This window comes from Magallana gigas, chromosome 1, assembly GCF_963853765.1.
Source record: "Magallana gigas chromosome 1, xbMagGiga1.1, whole genome shotgun sequence".
NCBI lineage: Eukaryota > Metazoa > Mollusca > Bivalvia > Ostreida > Ostreidae > Magallana > Magallana gigas.
Genome location: NC_088853.1, coordinates 39,062,991 through 39,086,728, shown reverse-complemented (window position 1 = coordinate 39,086,728; position 23,738 = coordinate 39,062,991). Strand labels below are relative to the sequence as shown.

General features: G+C 41.0%; 1 protein-coding gene across 1 annotated transcript in view; it reads left to right on the top strand.

Moving 5' to 3' along the window:
- LOC136270167 (multiple epidermal growth factor-like domains protein 10) overlaps positions 1 to 1,535 on the top strand; it is a 59,899-nt gene extending 58,364 nt beyond the window's left edge. Inside the window, exon 12 of the mRNA XM_066066862.1 lies at positions 107 to 1,535. The gene's annotated coding sequence lies outside the window, so the exon portion shown is untranslated. The remainder of the gene's footprint in view (positions 1 to 106) is intronic.
- Positions 1,536 to 23,738: the final 22,203 nt, after the last annotated feature.

The window sequence follows — 23,738 nt, the reverse complement described above, 5'->3', positions numbered from 1 at the left end:
TGATATACATGTAAATTGTGTAGTTTTTAAGTGTATATGTGGGTATTTTGTTCTGTTGTTTAATTAGTGTACGATTGGTATTATTCTAATGATATTTTTTACAAAGGTCCAAAGCAGATAGAAAGACCAGAGTCACAATTCCTCAACGAAACCCGAGGAAGACTGGTTTAAAAATCCTCCGAGCAGAAAGAATCATACTGACGATATATCCAAATACTGCGTTGATCTAAGGACATTTAAGGAAACAACAAGTTGCTGTCCTTTAAAAAAGGATTTGCATGTATTTTCAATGAAAACGTGAAAGCCTTAAGATTATCAGAGATTCCACCGACTCTAGCCCTCTGCTTTAAACCACTAAATTTGTACGTTGTATTATGTATACATGTATGTATAGCCCTAACTTTTTATCTCAGAATTTAAAGGGTTCATACTTCTCAAATAATTATGATCTATCTATGAATGAAATTTGTATGTATAGTATCAGGCATTCGGTGAATTCTACTATTTACGCACACATTACGATTCGCACTACTTTGTTAACTCTATGCAGTGACAGCTTTTTGTAAATTAAAACTTTCATATTTTGATGCATTTTTCTTGAGATTTAAACTTTTATACAGTGACATAATTATTCAATCATACTTAAATGCTTAAGAAAAATTAATCGGGAAGTTCTCTATAGTCCCCGCCTACTATTAAAGTACAGTTAAGCTACATGTGTATTCGGAAAACAACAAAACATTGCAAATTATGCTATTTGATGCATGTTGTAGTTTCGGCATAACATTAACTTATTTCATAATACTGATAATTCATATCACATGCCAATCATTTTTTTAAAGGAATACTTTGTTTCTGTACTGTTAACTGACAACTTTACAATTACAGTGCATTTGAACTTATGTGTGCATATGGCACGGAATCCCGATCCCGATTCAGATAAACGTATGCTAACCTGGTTCCCTGAGCTACCCATTTCGCACAGGAACCAGGCTAACTCATGCGCAGGCTAAATTTTCTCCATAGCATCCGGTTTAACGTCGCTTATATATTTTCTGCGTGGACCTCAGGGTCCACGCAATTAACACACGATGCATGTATTAAAAATGATCTGTGATCTCTTTTGAAATTCAACAAGTCTTGATCAAGCAGCTGCATGGTTTTACGAATGCTTACTCCTAGGAACAATTGATGGATGGTGTTCCACATTTTTTTTTAAATCCACACATTATCTATTCTACATCTTTATCTTTATAGAAAAAAAACATTTTTTTGATTGAATTAAAAAATATGTGAAATATAAAGATATTTAGACAGTGGATCTAACAGGGAAACAATTATGAAAGCGTTTGCATGTATTTAAAAAAAAACAAATTTAAGGAAATTGTTTTTATTTTCAAAACCTTAAGATGATTTACTTAAATACTTGTAGATGTCAATAAATCGAAATTCACAATCAGTCTGGTGGACTTGCAGAAACATGCTCCTTCCTTAAAAAAAAATAGATGGATATTGTACATATTAATAATTAACTTGTAGATATGAAATGAATATTGTTTATGATATACATTAAAGTGATATGTCATAATATTACATTGTATTTTCATTGTCTCTGTGATTGTTGTTTTTTTTTTTTTTGATAATGAATGTACATATATACAAATATGTCGATTTGTTTATATAAGGTGTATAAGTTAAACGACAACACCATGACATAGGTTTATTCTATTCATGTCACATTTTACAGCATTGTATCTCGTTATTGCTTATCAATGAATTTATTTAATGCAATTCATATTTTGGTAAGTTTTATTCATGTTAAAAAAAAAATATTACTAAATGAATGGATTATACATCCAAAATATGTTAATTTAAATACAGTCAGGCAATGTTGAGTAGATAATCAACTGGCTTATTAATGTGTAAGAGATCTACAGGCTCAACAAGTTAAAACTTTGATAAGAAACTACTTCAGTCTTGTTACATGTACAACAGTGGAAAACACATTTAGGATATATATTACTTAAAGAAATGATAAGGTCGAGGCTCTTACGATGAGTTGACATTTTTTTATCAGAAGCTAAAAAAAACTTTGATTTTAAAAGAAACGATGGAAACAAAGTTGTGACAATGTATGTATGACTAAATTTGACAGGATAACAGTCGATGAACAACTTTAATATGTTCATTACTTTTATAACTAGATGCTAAATTATAGAGTAACGTATTTTTTTCTTTTTTGTTTGTTTTCTTTTTTCTTTTTTTTTTTAATAAAATGAAATGAAGTTATTGGACATGCTTTTTTGCAATACTAGGGTTGTTCGATATTTAATGTGTTTTGTGGATGATGATACTCTTGAATATACCCATTTCATACCTTTAATATGATATACATGTATTCACTAGGTTTACTTCGTTATTTATTAGTGCCCATTTTTAATGTGCGTCTTTTAAACAAATTGTACCAAATCTTAATTAAGACTCAAAGTTCTAGGACTCTTCAAAAACATTTAGAGAGTTTATATGCCAACTTATAACTACATATTACAAATAAATGCTCATTTCCTTAAAACAATTGTTTAATGAGTCAAAGTTTGAAATTAATTGGCATTTCCCTCCAAATATAGCAAAATATAATACACTGTTTAAGTCAAGTACTTTTTTAAAACCAATTAAATTAATTTTATGAAGTACACTTACAACCAGACAATAACAATACCAAGTTTAACAAGATAATTAATTGCAGACCCTTGAACATTTTGAAGTGTCAATTTCGAGAGCCTCTCAAATCTCAAAACATGTACACAATCCAAACACACAACTAACAAACACATTTGTTTCTTATTTGTTCCTTCTAAAAGAAATAAAAAAAAAACCCACATGAACTTATTATGGGTTTATATAAAATGTTTAAGAATTAATGAATAGTGTAAAATTGTTTACAGGTGATCAGCTGGTCCCAGGGTTAACCTTGTATTCTGTTTTCATTTTAATATCAAGCAGCTGTGGCCATTATCGCCAATAAATTCATAAAACTCATTTTATTATTTTTCGTGTGTATTTTTTTATCTCTTGATATATATGTAAGTCATGTTTGTCTTTGATAAATGTCTCTTTATGAGGCACTGTATATAAAACAAAGTGTTTTATTTATTGTGTAGTTAAAATAATCATTAAACGATAATCTAGTACACTTTTTAGCAACGTGTAATTCGCCCTCTTTAAGTATTTTTTTTTAAATAGAGAAACGCACATAGACTCAATGTTGCCTTGATTTTGAAAACATGGACAGAATGTGCATTTTATAAGTATAAGCCTTTTCAACATACGCATTAAAAAAAACTCTCAAAACATTTTGTCTGAATTATCTTGAATCCTAAATAGAAAGTTATAATATATTTCGAAAAAAACTTTTGAGAGGGGTATGATTTTTTGGAGTTATTTTACCTATTTATATACGGTTTGAAAAAATACAAGAGGTCACTGGATGAACTATATGCATTGAAAAGAATAAGTGCTATCTTTAATTATAATTCGTAAGAAAAAATTCTCCTTTTCATAAAAGAATATTTTTTTATTCCTTATGCTCAAAATTGAATACATGTACAATATATATTTAATTAAAAAATGTTGTTAGTCTGACAAAAAAACAACAACATGAATAGTCATATTCAGAGATGTAGTATAGTGACTATGATAAAATGGAATGAATGCAATGGTGTAATATATTTACATCTACCGAAAGTGATTCCCTCAATTTTTAGCTCTATAGAAACACCCAGACTGAATTATACACACCCCATTTATCGATTTGTCAAAAGATATAGCGACCAAAGGAAGATTTCGGACTGTACGAAATAATCATGAGGATGTCAGACCCAAATTACCATAGAAGACCATTCGGCTTATTCTTTTATCTGGTGTACTGACAATACACTTACAATAAATAAGGGCAACACGTTGCTACATATTTAAGCATCGAATCGGTATTTTTGAAAGATGTTGTCTCATATTTGCAACGGTGTGTGTAGACAAATATAATAATGCGCACTAACAATAACAATGCTTATATTTACTTTTTTAACATGTATTCCTCTTCCACTAGTATGATTTAAGAAAAAAAATTTCAGCCTTATTCAACGAGTATTGCACAATTAATGGAAGAACCATTGGAACAGTCGAATTATGTTAACAAAACTAGTGCACAGCGTTTTATAACCAGCGCATCGAGAGGCAGGCAAAGCCCGCCTCGCAAAGCAAGGATCAATGGTAACACATATATGTAAGAACATTAATGAAAAATGAAAGTTGAATCAGGGGTACTGAGGCCAAAAAAAATTATTCCATCCCTGGGGGCCGCCATATTGGCAGCCATTTTGTTTTTTAAAAGTTAGTTCGATCATTGATTGACTGGTACTTATCGATGTTTATTGCCCCTAAAATCGATTAAAATGTTCCAGTGTTTCAATAGAAGGTAATTTCAATTAAAAGAAATAAAAGAGGACACCAGATAAGTGCCAACAGTGCTTCAATCAAAAAACTCGACTAATTGTATGTATGTCTTATCAAATTATCAGATGGAAAAAGAAAAATAACATCAAGTAACTGATAATTTAAATACTGAATAAAGTATTCAATTTTATTACCGCAGCATTTATATGAATTAAATTGATAAAGAATGAAAGAAGAAATAAAAAAAAGAGTTCAAAATAACGTTACTCTCTTCGGCTATTTCCGAAGACAAAACGTGTATGTTTTACGTTTGAATGATGACGTCAGGATGTTAACTGAGCACGCAACGTTTAGTTAAACTTTGGCTAATGATTTGAGTAGGCAACTAGGCGGATCCTACAGTGTGCGTTCCAAATAAAGTTTGTTCTTCAACAATCCAACTGCACTGTGTTAAATCTGCGCTCGGTCCAACGGTCTACATATTATTCTAAAAACACAATTATATTTTCATAATGTAATTTGATGAAGCTACTTTTGGTTATTGGGTCTTCTCTGTTATGCGTAAATATCTCTCAAATTAGTCAATGCAATTTAATTGGGGAAAAGAAGTGAAAGTAAATATTGTCTATTATGGTAAGATACAAGTAATAATTGGTGTTGGGTTACCATCATCATTATCAGTTTTGATCAAACTCAGCTATGAATACATATAAGGTCAAATCATATATTCTGACCCGAAATCCTGTAGGTAAATATGCAGTTACCTGCACATTAGTTTTAAGAACTGTTCTTTGTTGGTTGGTTTGTTTGTTTGGTATGTTTTTGTTTTGTTCAATTGTTGTTGTGTTTTTTTGTGTTTTTTGTGTGTGAGTTTTTTAAAGCGCTAAGCATAGCTCAGCGCTTTATTGTCGTTAGGCTTCTCTCCCGGTGCATCGAAAAACTGTCCCTTATGAGCAGAAATATAAATCATTTGAACTGGTTGGGGAACCATTTTCGGGGGTTTACGGACATGACTGCACGGGCTATTGTGAATCTAATGTACAGAGCTTACGTACATCATTGCAATGTCTGCTACGTAATGATTAGTCAGCCTGCGGGCTGATTCATTAAATTGTCCAGAATCCTCAAATGCGATTGCATAAATTGGAATTCTGGGAAGGAATTACTAGACAATCCGTGTTAGAGAAGTTAAAAGAAATTATGAAACCGGTCAGTTTTTTAAGACAAACTGCGCACCGTCCCATTGTATACGTGTACACTGCTACACACTTGTCTCCTCACATACAGTTATAAATATATAGGTACATTTGCATATTATTATTGACAGTATTTATATTTTTGTATTTTTATAGATTGTGTACTGTACTAGTCTCTTGTAACATGAAATTTATATTCCACTGGCTGATTTTCTTAGCTTTTAAAATGCTTACATTGGAAATATAGTGCGTAAACAGAAAAATCAAAACGATTCTGTAAATAGCGACATGTACATGTAGTTCTTGATGTTCGCCGCTCTCCTCACAGCAAATATATAAGTTTGCGCAGTAGATTTCATCTGTGTGGACGTTAATTTTACGTCGTTTTCATGTGTTACTTAGACGCAACAATTTACCAGCTTTATGCAGTACATGTGGATTCAGCGTATTCAAACGTATTTACATGTAACATGTCGCACGTAAGGTCATATGTCAAAAAAATGTAATTAGAACTATTAGATAGAAGATGCAATATTATTTATTTCTTCCTCTATAAAAATTAAAGGGATAAAGGGGTAATAGTTTCGGTATTCTTAACAATAGAATATATTTAGAAGGCCTGCAAGCAGACAGAGAGAGAGAGAGAGAGAGAGAGAGAGAGAGAGAGAGAGAGAGAATTGGATACCGCACTAAAGTTAACAATAGAATATATTAATAAGGTCTGCAAGCAGAGAAAGAGAGAGAGAGAGAGAGAGAGATTAATTACTTATGACACAATTGCAGCCACTTAATTATTAAATTCCGTGATGTATAAAGGTCATTGCTTGCAATAACTAAATAGAACAATTTCCTGCTGGCTGTAATTTGTATGAAAACATTATAAATTATACATATTCATTTCCGGAGGGTTTTTTCTTTTCTGTTTTCCATAAACTTTAAGTGTTTCCTTGTTTATCGTGTATTAGAAGTACACGATTTCAATATGTGAAGTATGTGAAATGTTTTTGAAATAAAAATAAGGAAATATTGACGTATATATCAGGGATGGGTTACATGTACTTGAAAAACAAACTAATTAAGCATAAATAATACATTTTTTGATATAATTGATACTACATGGTAATTGATTTTGCCTTTAATAACAATAAATTGAATGTATTTAAATACATTCTAAAAATATAATTTGTGAACATTTCTTAAATCAATTTTAGATTACACCTAATTTAATTTTTTTAGTTAGAGGATGAAGAAAAGGTGTCTTATAATAATGTGTCGTTTGCATACCTGTTTGAGATCGGTTTGTGATGTTGCAATAAAAACATGTCTAAAAATGTTTCATATGTTTATACGGTATTTCAAAGTACCTTAGACATTGCGTAAAGGCCTAATTATGTTCAGCTATGAACCCTTTCTACATAATGTGTAATACACAATGATAAAGATATTGAATAAACAATTACTTGAGAAAAGTTAACTTCCGAATAAAACTTGAACTTAATGATACTGGTTAAATTTATTGTTCATTTAAAATTACGTGTCTTGAAATATTATAGCAAAATCAAGAAATGGTGGTCAAATTGAAAGCAAACCTTCAAATGTATTACCGTGTATACAAGTGTATCTCGATGCTGTTTATAAATGTTTTCATTCTTAAAATTAATAACAAAAGCAAAAAAAAAAACAAAAAAAAAAACTATGAGGTAATTAATATGTATTTAATTCCATGTCTCAAAGTAATTAAATGGATTTAATTGCATTACAAAAATGGAGTAAGTAAGTAATTTATTAAAATATCGTTCGATTTCAAACTACATGTAATTAGTTAAAATTTAGAGTAGTTGACCCCCAACCCTTGTACTAAAGCCACGAATCTTGCTAAATTTGATACAAAGATGATAATTTACTATCTTTAAATACAATTCATTTTTTTTATGGTACAATGATTGCAATTTAAATATAAACTTGTTAAATTACATTGTAGCAAATCAAACAGAAGGAGTATTGCAATACATACACGCAACTGTATCGATACATGTAGCACAGATATTAAAAATATTTCTCTTTGTCACTCTGTGGCTCTCTCTCTCTCTCTCTCTTTTTGGTCTCTCATATTTTTCCTATTTCTATAATATATATATCTCTCTCCCTCTCTCTTTGTATCTCTCTCTCTCTCTCTCTCTCTCTCTCGCTCGCTCTCTCTGTCTTACACTAATATTGTAGTATTTGAAAAAAAAAACAACTACGGGTATCTACTACTATGTGTTGACATACGACATGCAGCTGGAATTGTTCATCAGAGCAGTTTACAGATTGATAGATATTCAGCTAAGTGTCATGATGTATACGGATCGTTTATGTATGCTTACATAAAAATGAATTTCACTAAATGAATCTAAATTATCATTATTATTTGTGTTGACTTTCTGGTGGTGGTAAGAAAACTTGTGTCATATATTTAATTTGTTCTTTTAAATTTACATATATTTTTCTAATTAATGCATTTCCTCTTACAATAAGTCATGTCGCAAGGTGGCATTGTTATTATTTATCTACATGTAGGACTACATACATGTAATGTTCGCACAAAAGTGGGATTCATTATATCTATTTAAAATTGATTAGGGGCCAATGGGGTGGATACTTGGGGTGTGTGGGCACGTTTTTCAATAGTACTTTAATAATTAAAGAAAACAGGAGTTAGCAAACCTGATAAGCTCTAGTTGTGAAGGAGGGAGCAATGTTTGTAACATCAAAAAACAGGAGAAACCAGGGTCAACGCATTTCACTGGAAAAGGAAAAAAACTGTGACTGGATCAGATTTTCAAATATTATGCTAATTAACAAATAATTAAAAATTTGGTGTGAAGAAAAGGGCATCAATCAGCCACACTCTTCCATGAAACTTACTAGGACCCGACACCTGAAGTAAGCATGAGCCCTTGGGGTGAGGAGGGTGGGGGGCTTATACCTTACTTCAGTTTTATTCATAAAATGTTAATGTCATTGCATGCGCTAAAGCGTACTTAATTTTTTTTTTCAATTTTATCTCATAAAACTGAAGTAAGGTATAACAATGTATATTTAAAGCCTGATATGTTTTAGATTTAAATTTCCTTTTACTTTCAGAACTGAATTAGAAAACTTTCACTTGTTTTCAATTGGTTTATTGTAAAATGTATTTACAGTTTGTCGATAATTTGCTTGACCGACAATCCGAGCTTATTTGCTTTAGAAGTACTGGCCCCTCTTGTAGAATGTGCTTTAAAAATGCTTGTATCAATACCTGCATTTCCCAATACTGTTTTTAACTATTAAGCAATTGTACAGGACCTAACGGGCTTATGGGGGCAAATTTATTTTCTCTATTTTTATTGGGTTCTGTGATTTTAAAATATTGCATAAGGTGTTTTTTGACATCAAGTCGTTCATTTTCATATTACTTGAATATCAATTTAACAGGTTAAATTTCCACTTTTCGTGTTTTAGTCAGTTGAACTATTTTAAACACAATTCTGTTTGGGGAAATTTGCATAAATTTCAGTTCTTAATGGTACAGCTGCGATGACTTATAAGCTGTTGACAATGCCGTAAGGCTGGTTACTTTCAAAGTTAACAACTTTTACCCTAAATATTTGCAAAGCCCTAAAGAAATTATATATTTATGTACAATATCTACATCCCAAGTGTGATTGTATCTAGGCATAGGTGGCCTGGAATTAAACACTCCAGACAGTTCTCTAGTTCTCAACATTGCGCAATCACGACGATCTGACTCTATGGTGTCATACACATTGGCAATCAAACAGTTTGCTATTATATCGGATTGGAATTACTATGCAACATGTGTGTCCATTGTAGACGAGGTGTTGATTGACAAAAGGTATACATATTGGCCCCACAGCAATGCCGATATCCGATATATAACATCCGGGTAATGTCAAATGGCTACATGTACTAAAAAAACGAAACAAAGGCAAAAATCGGAACAAAAAAAAACCCGAAACGGATTGTACAAAATTACAAATCTATTATGATATAATTAAAGTCAAAATGAACTCATTGAAATAAAATTCCTATGATTGTATAACAGGCCTAGGCTAGTGGCGTAGACTATGCTTTCCCTCTTTCTCACGCAGTTAATATTTATTTTTAAATCTATATATTGTAAAATTATTTTTAAAGGTGCCCCCAATACTTTGATAATTGTACTGAAGGTGATGAAAGTAAAATTACCTGAATCCATATTTTTTTTCTGGAGATATCTTTGTTTTCCGCGGGTGGGGTGGAAGGGGTCTGAAACATATTTATGATAATTTCCCTTTAGTGAAATCAATACATTTGAATTTCCAGGGGAGGGTCTGGACCCTCCAACTCTAGATACGCGCATGCATCAATGCATTTGATGTTTTATGAAAGTACAAGTATTGCAACCACCAACCCCCCCCCCCCCCCCCTTCCCCACTTCGGTGATTCGGATTTTGTGAATCAGTGATTTTTTTTTTATTAATTTGAATCCTTAATTGCTTGTCAAAAAGTTTGCCTCTTCAAAAACAAGATGACATATCTGACAAACATGAATAAAATTACAAGCAGAAAACTAATAAACCACTCACTCTATTTGATATTATGATAATCAGTTTAATTACCTTAACCGACAGTGTAATCCTGTCCTGATATAAAGCTAAAAATGTTACACAATGTTTTGTGATTATCCAGAATTGATTCCGTAATGATGAAATATACGAATAGCTAGATGTAATTTAATAAACTATGTGTCGCAGATGTAAAATCTAAAAGTTGATATTCTTATCGATGAATAATAACTATTTAATTGTTCATACTGGGCCCCTAAATATTTGCGAAATGATGACATCTACATGTATCGGTATTTGATACGTGTACTGGAGGATATGGGGATCAAATCAGAAAGGCTATGTTTCATGAAACGAGGGGATAAGCAACTGTCGACAGAAGATGCTAATGCTAGTCGTTTGGTTACAAAGGTAACTTAAGTTTTTTTTATGTTTAAATCTGCTAAGATTAGATTATACTAGTATCAAAATTCAGCTTTGGTAGATTGTTGTTCTTAAATTCATGAGGCTATTTTTGTTAATGAATGACATATTTAATTAAAAGTGTTAAAATGTATGACCATAATTATTAAACAGTTATATTGTAATATTGTTTATATTTTCAATTAAAGTTGCGATGGCTAGTGGAGTCGGCGAATGCCCGAATAAAGAGGTGGAAGTACCTTGACAAAGTCCTCCCAACAAACACAGTCCCTTACATTGAAGACTACATAAAGATTATCTGCGCCATTTCTTACGTCTACTATCACCAGGTATTTAAAATAACATATGCATTATGTGCGGCGCGTAACTATAATTGCCTTGTATAAATTCAGACTTGTTCAATTCACACAATAAAGTACTTGTAACGGAAAATTGGCCATGTATGCCCCCCTCCCCCTGTACACCCCCTTCCCGGGAACAATTTCTGGTTTCGCGCATATGCATTATGCTTTTTTACATGAACTTTTCCACCGTTGTAATAAAGTGACATATCAGTTAAATTATTTTGATTGTTTCTAAATAGCCCATTACGACGATGTTGCAGTGGCGGCTAAAATGTTGCACCTTAGTCGTCAGGTCAATCAGCTGAAAGAGCGAGTGGAGGCAGAGAGCTTGCACAGTAGGAAATCCTCGATGTGGAGAGATGCTTCAACCATCGATGATTTCCCGAAAATGACCGAGGAACAGCTACGTGAGATGACGTGTGGCTCCTACCCCAGCTTAAACTCTCAAGGTGCTTCATCCAAGAGCACCTTGACGGAAACCACGACATCCTCGTTCATAAAGAAGATCCACAACTTCTAAAAGTTAGGATGCAGAGCAGACACATGTCTTCAAAAGCACATGTATTGTGGATATTTTACGACGAAGTTGTGGTATGGTGTGAACTGTTTATTTGATAGTAAAGTAATTAGAATCACACAGAGTTTAAAAACCTATTGCCTGTTTGCTGTTCCCTTTGATTCAGGTTACGGCATGGTATTGTCTGTGTAAGACTGCACCAGGGCGAGAGTGGTCGGTGTGTGTGCTCACGTTGCGTCCGTCCTGTGGTATCTCGGGTATGCCAGACACATACTGGACTCTTTGAATATTGAGGTTAGGAACTTGGTGGTCTATGTTCAAGACGCAGCCAACGTTCCAGAACCAATAGACGTATCTGACAGCGAGGACAGCACCGTAGAAGAATAAACACTTTTAAAATTTACATTTGCACATACTTGGTATTGGTAACGTGGTATCACAGTTTGCTCATAATAGGTGTTCAACTATTTAAGCCACATTTTTTCCCATATCTATAAACAATTGTGAACATATTTGATGGCAATAAAAAAAACCCAACAACAATAATAATGAATAGTATCTAGCCATTACATTCTTTTTTACATAATTGCATTTTTTACCCATATAGTAACAATTTTATTTCAATGAGCTAGATTTATTGCTTAAAAGTTATTGAGGGCACATACTAGTATATGTTTCTTTTGAAAAGATGGACATTTTAAAGTGATGCATTGGATATCCTTGAGATAAACGGGTATATGATCTTAATGATGCATTTATCTATTAATTATACCGCATGCAAGGTAAATTCATGTTGAATGATTTGTAGTTTGTTGAATTTGATGCAAAAGTGGTATTGTTATATTGATGTTAATTGTAGTACCATTGATAATTATTCTTAAACAACATTCTGGAGTAGACAAATTTGTATTAGTATTGACGACCACTTTTCTGCCTGAAATCTTTAGAGAAGATGATTTTTTAAACATTATTTGCATGAACACCTATACATCCATTTTGGCCCTGCCTTATAGTCAAAACCCATACTCCAGGGGACACGAAATTCAAAATTTCAGTAGAGGACTTCCTGGTAAACATAACTATGAAGTCAGTTTTTCATACAGATGTGTGAGAATAGAGAATATTTTAAAACATTATATGTATTAACACTATATTCCAATATTGACCCCCCCCCCCCCTCATGTCTTGAACCCCTGATCCAGGGGTCATGAATTCCACAATTTAGGTAAGGAAGTAAGTGAACATTATAACCATGTATTCAGTTTTTTGCCCACATGTTTGGGAGTAAAGAAGACGGTTTTTAAGATATAATACATGTTTACCGTATTACCATAGTGGCCCCACCCTAGAGCCTGAAACCATAGCACAGGGGTCATGAGTTTCACAATTTTGGTAGAGGGCTTCATGGACATCATAATCATTTTTACTATATGGCCATATAGTCTGAACCCCTGACCCTGGGGTCATGAATTTTACCATTTTTGTAGAGGGTTTCATGGACATCATAACCATGCATTTGGTTTTCAACAAATATATATGGGAGTAGAAAAGATGTTCTAAGACCTATTATATTTCTACTTCATGGCCATTTTGGCCTCATCCTAGAGCTAGAATTCCTGACCCTGGGGCCAAGAATTTCATCATTTCGGTAGAGAGTTCCATGGACAATATAACCATACAACCAGTTTTTCCCTTCTTGTGTGAAAGTAGAGAAGAAGATTTTTGTAAATTTTTGAATTTCACAATTTAGATTCCCTTACCATAGATATACCTCAAACCAAAAATGATAACAATTAGCCTTGTAGTTTATAAGAAGAGGTTTTACATTCTACTCAGGTGACCTAAAAATAATATTCGACTGATATTGATTGCATTATTCAAAGAGCGTCTATTCTGACGTCTTGCACCATAAATGTCAAACAGATAGGTGAAATATATATATATATATGTTATTCAGTCAACTCTTTAAAAAAACTAACATATCAATTAAATGTATCTGAAACTCTTTAAATGGCTATATATTGAGGCCAAATTTGAAACATATGTAGAGGTTGTCGACTACTCCAAGGACGAGTTACCTATGATGACGGGCTGTGACGTCACCTGGCGGGAGCCCGTGGTGAAGACCCCGATCACTTTGGACTGCAGCCTAAACGAGAACAAGCCGTATTCCAATACAGACCAAATCAGCTATGTATCGGTAAGTTCGGGGCAACCCACTTATGATATAGGTGTAAAAACACTATATTGGCGCCCAACTCGAGGCCCGAACTCCGATTTAGTGAAAGGAAATTTTTTTTCCCGTAGTCTGTCAGAATTTTTTTCTTCTTGAGTCAAATTTTTCAAAATAAACGTGTGTAGCCGCCATTTTTGGGGGCTCCGCGTGGTTAAACTTATTGAACATATAGCATTCTATGATAGTATTGCTAGCTTAGAGTAGGATTCTTTTATTTGTTTAGGCAACGTTGTTTTTGCATCATACTTTTATATTTTGCATTTATCTTTGCACTATTTTTCTGTCTTGGCCACGTGCTCCGGTGTGCGCCATTTTGAAAATGAACGATTCTTTAGAGAATGCCTTTGCAGCGTTAGGGCTTAGCGAAAGTGATAGCGATGACACCATAACGCCCATGGGGGAACCTTCTGTTCAAATTGGGCGCTCGTCTCGCAAGCATAGTTATGGTTGGCTAAGTGATGAAGAGGATGAGCACCTTTACACTCCTAGATCATCGGTGAGAGAGCACATGTACTCTGCTTCAGACAGCGAGGAAGTCACCCCCCGGTGAGTAGTACGGGGTACCTTCGGGGTGAAACTGCGTTGCCCAACCGTCAGGGGAGGGGGGTTGGTAGTACCCAGGGTGACAGTTATATTAGGCCAGCACAGTTTCAGGTCCCTAGTGAAGTACATTCGTGTGTTAGTCAGGGGTCTGTAATAAGATGCAGTTCGCCGGTGGGGGATTATGACTTTGTCCCACCCAGTGCTATATATGGGGACCCCATCTCACGCGGTTCTTATGTGGCCCCTACCCCTGGGAAATCCCCACCAGGCCATAGTGCTAAGGCTACACTTGAGTCCAGGGATCCTGTTATTTTGCCTCAGCCGGTATCTTCAGCCAGTCATGTACTGGCACCCCAGTCCCTGGTCTTCGATTCCCCACCCACCCCTGGTCAGCAGCCCCACCCCTCTCCTGCTGGGGCCACAGGCCCCGCACCCCAGCCCTTGGGGGGTCAGCATGCCAGTCACCTGGGGGCCTCCTCAGTCCTGACGAATCCGTTTTCGGGGAACAATTATGTAGCTCCTAGTTCGGCCCAGCTCACTGATTTGCAGTTGCAGGGCTCTACAACGCAGACCTCTACGACCCAGGGACAGATTGTAGTGACATCTAGTGGGGGGACTTCCACCTCGGGGCAATTACACCAGTCACATGTCGACCCAGGCTATGCACATACCACGCCCTACCCCTTCCCGGGCTATCAAACTGTAGTTAGCCCTGATGGCACCCCCTGGGGCCTGTTCGTACCTCCATCTAGCAGCCTTGGTTATCCTGCCCCTGCACCTGTGGTGCCGCCCCAGCCTTATTATTTTAGACAGGAGGGGGGAGGTAGAGTAGCTCAGGTTTACCCACAAATGAACGAGTCCTCTCCCAGGGAGACCGGGGTACACTTTCTTAATCCTAGCATACATGCTCATGCCCAACAGCAACCCAATGGCCCCCCACCCAGGGACCGGACCCTTCACCTGATTACGGGAGAACCCAGGCCCCCGATGGGCCGCCCAGTTTGCTGACCCGGCAACATCGTCCACCCTTTGCATTACCTACCCAGCCCTTGCCCCACCCTGTTACCACTACCTCGCGCCGCACATTACGCAGTCACGACGACAGGCCACCTGCGCCCCGTAGCAAGCCGAAGTACAAGGACCTGCGGTATGATGGCAAATCCAGCTGGAAGGCGTTCCTTCATAAGTTCGTGAGGCTCTCGCGCAGCCAGCAATGGACCAAGGTCGAGCAACATGACCAGTTCTGCTTTTTCCTGGAGGGCGCAGCCAGCGAGTATTATACTCTCCTACTGGAAGTCTGTCCCCGTCCACGGTTTAAGGACATCCTCAAGAAGTTTGACAAGCGCTTTGGTACCTCGGCTCCGGATCTCACCCACCAACTCAATTTCCAGTCGGCAACGCAGAACAGCGGTGAGTCCCTGAGAGAGTGGGCAGATCGTGTGCTCACATTAGCCACACGAGCTTTCCCCCAGTTGCCAGACATTCACACCCAGGCTATCCCCCGCCTATGCTATGGTGCGGAAGATGTTGACGCTGGCCTGCATGCGCTGGATGGCAGCCCTAAGACGGTCGAGGAGGCATTGGACAGAATGCAGTATTACCAACACTCGCGCCGCAGCAAGCCTCACCGGCATAAGACAGTGAGGGAGTTGACAGAGGAGGTCGCTTGGTCAGAGGAAGTGGAGGCAGACAGGAAGTCTAATGATGAGAAGCTAGAAGAAGCCCTGAGGGAGAAGAGAGACACCCCCGCCTTGTCAGAGAGTAAAGAGGTGCAGGACTTGAGAGGACGGGTGTATCAACTGGAGATGGCCCTGAGGGAGGCCGGAGGGAAGCTTGAGGCCACCCCATCACCTATGAGTAAGAGTGGGGGTCCCAGGGAAAGTTTGTGCTACAGGTGCGGTGAAAGAAGACACTTCCGTCGGGAGTGCCCTTTGGATAATAGGCGTAGGTCAGATGGAGGGGTAGGTGGGGCAGAGAGACACCCCCCACCCAATCGAGGTGCCAACCCAGCAGAGGGGAACCGCGGAGGACCTAGGTTCAGGAATAGATCCTCCAGTGAGAATCGGCCTTCAGGAGCCGTGCGCATGCTGACCCCGGATAGAAATACGGAGGCAGGAAGGCACCCAGTAGATGATAGAGTTCAGGGACAACCTACGGAGAAGTCAAGTTGTGACAAGCAAGCAGCTGAGGCCCGCTCTTGCATGAAGAGCGGGAAGGCACGTAGTGGGCTGAAGGTGAGATTTGAGCGGTCCAAGTCACCCGATCTGTTTTCTGATGATGAACCTGTGGTTCCGGGGAGGGGATTCTCAACTCCAACCGACCAGAGTCCGGAGCGTGTGGCGGATTTCAGTGTAGAGATTGCCGAGTTTAGGGAGACTGAGGTTGAGGTCATGGAGGACATTGAAGAGGACTGGATGCCCCAGTCCAGTGAGACGGCCGGCGAGGTAGAGGACCTGTGTGTGGTGGTGGGGCAGGTACGCCCACAAACCAGTTACTCGGTTCCATTGAGGATCCAAGGGTTATCTATAGAGGCCGTGGCGGACACCGGGGCAGAGGTAAGTGTCCTAGGGAAGATGTTTTATGACCAGCTAGAACAAAAGCCCCCTATTAAAAGGCATGTTACCTTGCTGCAGGCAGGACACGGAGCGAGACTTAAGGGTTTTGTAGCAGGACCATTTGATTTTCGTGTGGGCCAGCGCACACTTAAGGTTGACCTGTATGTTGCTCCTCTCAAGGACCAGATGCTACTGGGGATGGACATCATGAGAGACCACGGTGCTCAGCTTGACCTGAGGCATGGGATACTGATTCTCGGCGGTGAGACAATTCAGATGACCTATGGACGGGGGAATGCTCGGACGGAGGCCAATGTGACTTTGGTGAGGAAGGTTCGAGTTCCTGCAGGCTCTGTAGTCATGTGCCCTCTTAGGCTAGAGAGAAGACTGTCAGATTACCTGGTTGTGCCAAGGATTGAGGACTTGTCGGATGCCTTAATCATGCCACATACGTATCACGCTGCGGGAGAGGCGTCCCTGGCTTGCTTAGTTCATGCATCTGGAAAGGATGTGTCCTTAGAGGAGGGCAGTGTTATCGGTGAGGCAGTCGAGGCGGAGCCATACGTGCCGGTGCCCTATTTGATGAGGGAGGTGCGTAACATGGCTGAGAGTGGGACCGAGGGCACACCACCGGAAGTACCCACCCACTTGCAGGACCTGCTAGAACGATCCTCTGCGGAGTTGAGTGATGAGGAGCGGTCCCAACTTGCTAGCCTGCTGTCTGAGTTCCAAGATGTGTTTGCCCGGAGTGAGTTTGATTTTGGAAACTTCACTGCCCTTGAGCATGAGATTGACACTGCAGATGCACCGCCAGTCAAGGAGAGGATGCGGCGTACTCCTGTATTCTTTGCGGGCGAAGAGGAGGCGCACCTCAAAAAGATGCTTGACGCTGGAGTGATCCAGCCCTCCATGTCCGAGTGGGCTTCAGCGCCAGTCCTCATCCGTAAGAAGGACGGACAAGTCAGGTGGTGTCTCGGCTACCGCCGGTTGAACAATGTCACCCGGAAGGATGTTTTTCCCCTTCCCCTCATTGATGAGTGCCTTGATACCCTCTCGGGAAATGTGTGGTTCTCGAAGCTAGACGCTAACTCCGCATTTCATCAAATTATGATCAGCCCCAAGGACAGAAAAAAAACTGCCTCCATTACCCGGTATGGCCTATTTGAGTTCCGGAGAATGGGGTTTGGTCTCTGTAATGCCCCTGCTACCTTCTCCCGGGCAATGAATTTAGTGTTACGCGGGCTGACCTGGAGTATCGTACTGGCCTTCTTGGATGACGCCCTGGTGCTGGGGAGTGATTTTGATTACCACCTGGCTATCTTGAGACAAGTGTTCAAGCGATTCCGAGATTATGACTTGAAGTTCAAGCCCAAGAAGTGTGAGCTGTTCCGGCGCCGAGTAGAGTTTCTGGGAAGGCAGGTCAGCGGGACGGGAGTAGAGATGGGTGATGAATACATAGAGGCCGTGAAGCATTGGGAGACTCCCACTAATGTTAAGGAGGTGGAGCGGTTCCTAGGCTTCGCCAATTACCATAGAGGGTTTATTGCTGGCTTTGCTCAGATGGCGCATCCGCTGTATAACATCACTGGCAAGAAACCCTTTGTTTGGGGGCCTGAGCAGCAGACAGCCTTTGAGAACCTCCGGAGAGCCCTCACTTCACCCCCGGTACTAGCTCTGCCTACAGCCAATTATCAGTTTGTGCTGGACACAGATGCGTCTGCAGAAGCCATAGGAGCCGAGCTGTGCCAAGTCCAAGAGGGGCAGGAGCGAACCATAGCCTACGGGAGCCTCACCTTGTCCGCGGAGCAGAAAAAATACTGTACTACTCGGAAAGAGCTCCTGGCCGTCATCCGGTTCACACGCATGTATCGCCATTATCTACTAGGCCGGAGATTTATTGTACGTACGGACCACCATAGTCTCATCTGGTTGCTGAACTTTAGGTACCCCCAGGATCAACTAGCTCGTTGGTTGGAGGAGCTCAGCCAGTACAATATGGTCATCCAACATCGGCCCGGTAAGCGTCACGTGAATGCTGACGCGCTTTCTCGACCAACCATGTCTTCCAGATGTCAGGGGGTGGACTTCGCTGTGAACCTTAGTGACTTGCCCTGCGGTGGATGTCGTAAGTGCACCAGAGCCCATCAATTGTGGAATGTATTTACTGATGAGGTAGACGATGTAGCCCCGCTTGCTAGGCCAGGAAGTTGGATTTACTCTCCTTTGCTGGAGGACGAGCTCGAGGGGACAGTAGACGGCCGTGCATCCGGAGAAGCCCAGCCATCGGTCAGTGAGATAGCCCTCGGATATGTATCCGGAGGAATTCTGGGACGGACTGGCGGTTTTCCTATCCTGAGATTGACTCTGAGGGCGAGAGTAGCCCGGATGGACCTTGTAGGACCCATATCCGGATCAGCAGGTACCCTCAGTTCGCTTGCGTGATGGGAGTCTCTCCGGCGGACCTCGAAGGCCCGACGTCACTTGTAGGCCTCACCCTTAAGGAGATGAGTCTTAGCCACTCTAATGACCCAGAGTTAGGCTTGATCTTGGATTGGTTGGAGGGAGAACTGGGACCAGACGAGGGCGAATTGTTTCTGACCAGCCCGGCTGTGAAACACTACTACATCAACAGGAATATGTTATATCTGGATAGTGACAAAGTCCTCTGGAAAGAGATAGAGGAGGGGGGAGAGAGGAAAAGAGTTTTGATTGTGCCCCGTGACCTGAGACGAGAGGTACTGCGCCTTTGCCACGAGGTGCCGGCAGCTGGACACCAGGGAATCGAACGAACTAAAGCCAGGCTGAGGGAGCACTTCTTTTGGTACAGAATGATGAGAGAGGCTGAGAACTTTGTCAGTACTTGTTGCCCTTGTAGTAGAAACAAACGTCCCCAGCGCCACGCCAGGGCGGAGATGATTAAGTACCATGCTGGGGCACCCATGGAGAGGGTGCACCTGGACTTCTTAGGACCACTTCCACGGACTCCGAGGGGAAATGAGTATGTCTTGGTCATGGTAGACCAGTTCACAAAATGGGTGGAATGCATTCCCCTCCCTTCACAGACGGCCGAGGTTACAGCTACAGCCGCGGTAAATGAGTTCTTCGTTAGGTTTGGGTGCCCATTCCAGATCTTCACAGACCAAGGGCGTAATTTTGAGAGCAAGCTGTTCACGGCGGTGTGTGAACTCTTGGAGATCCACAAGGCTCGTACCACCCCTTATCGCTCGTCGGCTAACGGACAGGTTGAACGTTATAATCGGACTCTTATGGATGCTGTCAGATGCTACATTGACAAGGCCCAAGATTGTTGGGATGAGCATCTTGCACAGATAGCCGGGGCTCTGCGCTCTGCAGTGAACCGTAACTCTGGTTTCACCGCCAATAAACTGATGTTGGGCAGGGAAGTTAACACACCAGCCAGCTTAATGTACAGGCCTCCCCTTCAAGAGGATCCGGTGAATGTTTGTACTTATGTGACAGATCTAGAGGAGAGGATACAGTCGGCGCATGAGACCACCCGTAGACGCTTGAACACCTCGGAAGAGCGGATGAAGAGGGATTTTGACATTAAGGCAGCCACCCGCCCCTTTGAGGAGGGTGACTTGGTATACCTGCTAGATACGGCGACTGTTAAGGGCAAGTGCCGGAAGTTGAGCCCATCCTGGAAGGGCCCAGGAATCATCCTCAAGAGGCTGTCACCTTACCTTTACCGTGTGAAGACTAAGACAGCTGTGATGGTGGCAAACCACGACCGCCTTAAGAAGTGTAACGACAGGGATATTCCCTTGTGGCTGGCCCGATATCGGGAGAAGTTCGTGAGTGGTTCACCATGTGATGTAAGATCTGATGAAGATTCCGAGGCGCAACGTTCGACCTCTCGGGGAAAAAGAGCACTCGAGGGCCCAGTTAAGGGTGATGACTGTCGGCCTCAACCCGCTCGCCGCAGAGGACGTCCTCGGAAGCTGGGTAAGACTCCTGAGGAACCCTATCGAGGAGGAGACCGACCCCCGAGGCCCAGCCAGTCATCCTCTGATACCACAGAAAAGTCACCAGAAACATCCACAGATACCGAGCTTTATTGCCTCTGTCATCGTCCTGATGACGGAAAACTAATGGTCCAGTGTGACCAGTGCGACTGCTGGTACCACGGCTTGTGTGTGGGTGTCTCGCCGGAGGACGCCACCACTATGGACAAGTTCGTGTGTCCGACGTGTATGGGGGGAATATCTATTATTATTAATAGGGTCTTTTTATTTTACAGAGATGACGATGATTACGATGAAGAAGAGGCCCCGCAGCCCCCCCCCCCCCACCATCGGGGGCCGCGAGGAGGAGAGGTTCGAGAGGGCCAAGTTCGACTTGCCCGTTCCTGGGGTGCCTGGTGCGGACCCGCACCATGAGAACTCATGTGACAGTGGCCCACCTACATCCAGTGTTCCGGAGGTCTGTGCCCCCTGAGGCGGGGGCCAGCCTCCGGTACCGCGTGCTTATGTGGATGGCTCACCACCTGCTGGGGGAAGGAGCCACTCCAGAGGACCTGGCGAGGGACGTCCCAACAGGCGAAGTGTTCCAGAAGCCCGCCGCCGGTGTTCCCACCGATTTGAATCGGGCCATGGAGGCACTGTGCCGGTTTGTGGGGGAGGACCCCCCTCACCGATTTGCCCTGTTCGGTCGGCTACATCCCGCTCTCCTGTTACATTGGAGGGTACAGGCACATCTAGTTTCCCGGTTGGGCCCGGACCTAAGGAGGGCCTACCGGGAGCTGTGGAGCAACGAGACAGTCAGCGGGCACCCATTGTCGCAGTACGGGATGTTTAGGCTCTTGCCACCCCCGCCCCCGGGTCCTTGCCATGAGGATTGGGATGCCCCTGATCCCCCAGTTCTGGGGAGCATCTGCCTGGAGGAGTCCGAGGACGATGACGCCACTACCCCTCCAGAGAGCTTCAGACAGGAGGAGTCCGAGGACGATGAAGCCACTACCCCTCGAGAGCTTCAGACGGGAGGAGACCGAAGTAGATGAAGCAGCGACCCCGCCCGAGGAGGAGCCGGAGGACTATGGCCCAGACCCGACCTCGTCCGAGGATGAGCTGGTGGGCGCCTTGGAGCCCTGGGACCCCTGGGTTGCAGGAAGAGCGAGGGGAGTAGAGTTCTCTCCGGAGTTCCCCCGCCCGCCACCTGGGACTGCGACAGGAGGGTACATAGCAGTAGACTATCCTCGCGGGTATGCTAGAACCCGCCGGGTCCACATCTTGATCCTGGAGGAGTGGTAGGTACGCGCCCTCCTATGTCCCCCCAGACCCTGTTTCCTGGACGGTTAGTTGGCGTTTTCTATTGGGCGGAGGCCATCATGTCTTGTATGGCCCCATCTGCCCATATTCTGAACTCGTAAAAGTGAGGGCTGTTGATCCCAGTATAGATTGGGATGTTGATCCCAGTATTGATTGGGATGGGCGTTATGCGCCCCCTGGTGATGTGTTGGTTGTAAGTCCAGCTTAGTGGAGTGGACGGAGCCGGCCTACTGGTAGTGTGGGCCGAGTCCCTTCGAAGAAAACGGAGGGGAGTGTAGTGGTTGTCGACTACTCCAAGGACGAGTTACCTATGATGACGGGCTGTGACGTCACCTGGCGGGAGCTCATGGTGAAGACCCCGATCACTTTGGACTGCAGCCTAAACGAGAACAAGCCGTATTCCAATACAGACCAAATCAGCTATGTATCGGTAAGTTCGGGGCAACCCACTTATGATATAGGTGTAAAAACACTATACATATTACGTTCCCTTATTATTATATGGGTAGCAGAATCATCCACTGTACATTCTTCTGAGTACACAGCCTCCTCAGCATATGTTTGTCCTCGATTGTGTCAACTCCCAAACTTGCAAGTTATTAGTCGGAGAGTGAACTGATCATAAACACATCAATTCTTTCAGCCTTAAACCTTTCCGACCAAGTCCAATCTCCTTCAACACGTCGTCCTTCTTCTCATTGTTGTTCTAGTTAGCATTACAATTCCGTATTCAGATGATACTCACCGACTTATGTCTAATATTTGCATTATATGCTCTAAGAGAAGCTAAACATAATTATATTCATGATATTTACAAAGTAAATTGCTCATTGGTTCATCCTGCGATCGTTTCAAAAAACTTTTTTTCCATAACTTTCTAATTTGATTCACTTGTTTGTTCCATGATACCCCTCTCTTTATATTTAGAATTATTTACACATGAATATCAAATAAATCATTTCCTACGGGCAAGTCGTACTCACTCGATTTCCATCATTGTTTTTTCTTCATTGCCAGAATTTCCTCTGAGATAGACTCCGTCGATAATTTTGTAAAGATTGACGTGCATGACTGCAAATCATTTGGTTATATCTTTTCGTTTAAATATAGATTTCACTTAAGGCATATCGTGTTCGTTTGTGCTTGATTATTGTATTTCAGTTTTGTGTTATGTCGACCTATATTTTAACTGGGTCACTGATTACAAAGCTTTTGTTATCGTTAGCCATATATCATGTGCTAGGAATGATGATTGTGAACCTTTATTTTTTTTATAGCACGTAAATCAAAACTCAAAAGAAAACATCACATCGAAACGAGTTTTTGAGAGATTCTATGAACGTGTTTGGTTAACAAGCGTCGGAAGTACAGTTTTCATATTCAAGGGTGTTTGCATATAACGCTTGAGTTTAAATCATCGGAGACAAGTTGTGACTTGGCCAATCTTTTCAAACGTTCATGTTCCCTCGCCAATCCTTTTATAATGCTAATTAGATATTATCTGAAGTTTTTGTATCCGGTAATTGTTTTCATTAATTTCCGCATAAAGTGTAACTGTGAAATATATTCCGGCATAATTATATACGTTGTAG